The sequence below is a fragment of the Condylura cristata genome, unplaced genomic scaffold (genome assembly GCF_000260355.1).
Source record: "Condylura cristata isolate star-nosed mole 26May11 unplaced genomic scaffold, ConCri1.0 scaffold00025, whole genome shotgun sequence".
Taxonomy (NCBI): Eukaryota; Metazoa; Chordata; class Mammalia; order Eulipotyphla; family Talpidae; genus Condylura; species Condylura cristata.
The window spans coordinates 6,044,278-6,047,908 of record NW_004567126.1 but is presented as its reverse complement, the minus strand read 5'-3'; the positions used below and the strand labels follow the sequence as shown (position 1 = coordinate 6,047,908).

At 51.2% G+C, this 3,631-nt stretch overlaps 1 protein-coding gene across 1 annotated transcript in view; it reads right to left on the bottom strand.

The window, feature by feature from the left end:
* Nucleotides 1-3,631, bottom strand: part of ELMOD1 (ELMO/CED-12 domain containing 1) — a 52,150-nt gene extending 48,519 nt beyond the window's left edge. Inside the window, exon 1 of the mRNA XM_004689072.2 lies at nucleotides 3,397-3,631. The gene's annotated coding sequence lies outside the window, so the exon portion shown is untranslated. The remainder of the gene's footprint in view (nucleotides 1-3,396) is intronic.

Sequence of the window (3,631 nt, the reverse complement as noted above, 5' to 3'; positions counted from 1 at the left end):
TTTTTAAGATTTATCTATTTATACAGACCAGAGATGCCAGACACCTTGGAGAGAATTCACCAAGACAGAGTGGGGAGGGGAACAGGCAGTGTGGCAAAATACACCGTTGAGAGGAGCAGCGGGCGGGTCAGGAGAGGTCTGCCTGCCATGTGGATCACTTGGAGAAGGGGGTTGCGGAGTGGGGGAGTGGATCAAACTCATGCTGAAGTGGCTTTAGCTTCTTAGTGCAATGCTCTAACCTGCTGTGCCACCAGGGAGGGCCCTGATCTTTAGGTAACTCTGTTTTCCAACTGAGGTGACCAGGTGAAAGGCTGCCCCCTAAATTGCCCCCGCCACTCTGCTAGGCAGAAAGTCATGAACTTCTTTCCTTATTCATCCAGGATATAAGGTCTCACTGAAAACCTGTCAAAGTGCTAGTCCTCTCAGTTCTTGACAGGAGCCGCCCCCTAGAACTCCTGTGCTTCCAGGACTCCTCCAGTGAACCCGTCTTATGAGCGAGAATTCTCTCCCTCCCTTATCTTTGAATCCTTGGCCCTCTAACTAAGCCTAGCAAGCAAAGATCTTAGCAAATCTGTGTTGAACTGAAACTGTTTACTTTTAAGCATGAGTTAATTTCAATAGCTTTAACCAGAACTGAGCATGTCCCAGATTGTCTACAGAACAGCATGATTTTTGTTCCACTTTATTTTTCAGCCCTTAAGTGACCCAAGAGAGAGAGAGAGAGAGAAAAGTGGGCCCTCCCTGGTGATGCAGTGGGTTAAAGCACAGCACTAAGAAGCTAAAGTCACTTCAGCATTAGTTCAATCCCCACCCCAGAGGTGATCCACAAGGTGCAGCAGACCTCTCCTGACCCACCCGCTGCTCCCCTCAGCAGTGTGTTTAGTCAGTCTGCTTGTTCTGCTCCCCACTCTGTCTCTAGTGAATCCTCTCACTGCCCCTGCACCACTGGCTGTACCCCAGTTCTGTATGCATAAATAAATAAATCTTTAAAAAAGTGAGAGAGAAGTGAGAAATTTCCAGTGATTGTATTTGCAAGGTAAAATACAGACTGCCCAGACAAAAGTGAACTTTAGGTAAACAGCAATAATTTCTTTAGTATAAGCATGTTCCAAATTGTTGAAGGGACATTAACTAGAAACAACCATTTCATGGTTTAGCTGAAAAATAAATGTAACTGGAAAGCCTGCATTTTTATTTGCTAAAATAAACAGCCAGTTTAAAGACAATCAGTCTTTAAAAATTCTCTGTGGACTCACAGAATGTTTCTCTGCAACACCTGGAGGCTTGTGTCCAAGCTCTGCAAACTTCTCAATTGGCCAGATTTTGTCTGTTATGGCAGCTGCCTTTCTCTTTGGACATTCAATAACACAATTCAGAAAATACTCTTTTGATTATAATACTTCCTCTTATGTTGCTAATTTCATAGAATTTCTTTCTAGTCCCATCTATTAAGAACGTTAATAGAACAAAGAACACTGTAAGGTTTCTCAAAATTTCTCAGAAAACTGCATCCACAGAGTTTTTATTATGCCCCAATTAAGGTCTACCTCTATATATTCACAGTTAACAATTTTTGAAAAATTCCTACTTTCTATGAGGTCAGTAAAAAAAAAACAATAAAGGAAATAAATATCTGTCATTTGGGGATTTAATTTTTCATTAATCAAGCAGAGGAGACGTACCCTCCAGGGACCAGGCTGGGAGAAGCAGGCTGGCAGGAGGAGGTGGAGCCTGTGATGTAACTGCAGTGGCTTTGTTGAAAAAGCCTTCCTAAATGTGAAACATCTGTAAACCCAGAGCAGCTGCTTTACCATGTATGGGTTAGAGGGCGAAGAGGGAGGCATCTTTTAGCATGGTGTCAATCTTGGAGGCTTGAAATCTTAGTCAACAGAGGAATTCTTCTGTTAGCAACATACCTGGCTCACCAGCGGTGGAGAAAGCCGGTTTGGAACAAGCCGGTTTCTTCTGCAAATGGGAACCACAGGAGAGTCCTAACTGCTGTGTGTGCTAGCCTACTGATTAACGGTGATGGTGCAGTGGAAGTTCTAACCTAAAGATGAAAGATGCCTTCCAATTTCTTCCAGTCCTGAAGTCCCTTCCAAGAATGTGATCTTTTAGCGTTCTTGACAGTGACGACAGAAAAGACATTTCTTTCTTATTCCCACGAAAGAATCAAGGAGCGAGAAATACCTTCCCAGGGAGAGCGATACAAAAGTGTGCCTCCCTTGGAATTTCAACTAGACCGATCTCAGAGACAACTTGAAGGGCGGGAATTGCCTACGTTCTTTGTGACTACCTGGTGTCATAAGATGATCATGAGTTAACACGTTCACCCCAACACACGCACTCTACCTGCCTTCCACCATATTGGCAGCGCCAGAGGAGCGCGGTTGTCAAGCGATGGCACCACACGCACGCACTGCAGAGATGCAGAACAATGCCTGGATGCCCGCCCAAACCCGGTGCCTCCGAACAACTGCCTCAATTTATGGTGCCCAGCTAAAGCTCACTGTGGGTGAGCAGCGTCTTTTTCCTCGTTGGTGCGGGTTAGAGGTAACATTTGGAAAGCTCGTGACACAAGGCTCCCACTTGCCTGGCCAGCGAAGCTGACAAACACATTCATTAAACTTGATCTGAAGCAAGCGAGCCGGCGAGGTCGTTGCTGAAATATTCATAAGGTGTGTTACCCGACTCGCCACTTAGAGGCTCAGCAGAAACACCGCGAGCAGGCGCAGCCCGCACTCACACCTGGCAAAAAGGCATTCCACGGTTTTCTCTAACTGCCCCGTGGCTGTCGCTCCCAGCTAGCCCGTTCAGTTCTACCTGCCCGGGAAAGAGGTGCTCTGAGAACTGAGGAGTTTCCCAAGCAGTTGGAGGAGGCACCGCGCGAGTGACCCCCAGCCCGGCGGTCCCACCGGCCCGCAGTTCGCGCTGCCCCAGAGGCCTAGGCCCACGGGTCTGGGGGGTCCCGAAGACCCCAACCGGCCTCTCGCCCAGGCCAGGCCGTCTTTCGTTCCCCGCTCCCATTTTGGTCTCTCTCGGGGTTGCTTCCTCAGAGACCTCGGCGTTCAGTTGCCAGGTGACCCGCACCCGGGCCGACAGGCAAGAACCTCTCGCGCAGCCCTGCCGCCCGCGGATGTTAACTGGGGAGAACGGGAGAAGACAAGACCCGGGAAAGACCGATAGTCCTGGGTGACCGCGAAGCCCCGGCCCCCAAGCAGTGCACACTTGAATTCCCGTACCCGCTCTGCCCACGACCCTACATTTCTGCGGCGCCCCAGATGCCGCGCAGTTAGCACCGTGCCTGGAGCGCTCGCCGCCACCTCTCTGCTCTCCAAGGGCATTCGTTTCGTGACCCTCGATTCCAGCGGGGCCAGCCCCAGGCCCGCCACTCACCTGGACTCCGCGGCGGCAGAAGGCTCAGCAGGTTCCGGCGGGCGGCTGTCGGGTCTCCATCGCCGCCTCCCCGGGGCGCTCCAGCGACTTGCTCCGCGGCGGCGATGGACTCGGGCGGTCCCCCGCGCGGCGGCTGCACGGGGGTGGCCGCGGCTGCCGCACTGGCTGCAGGCGCGGGAGGGGCGGGGGCGGGGCAGGAATCTGGGTCGCGGGAGCCGAGCGAGGGAGAGGCACC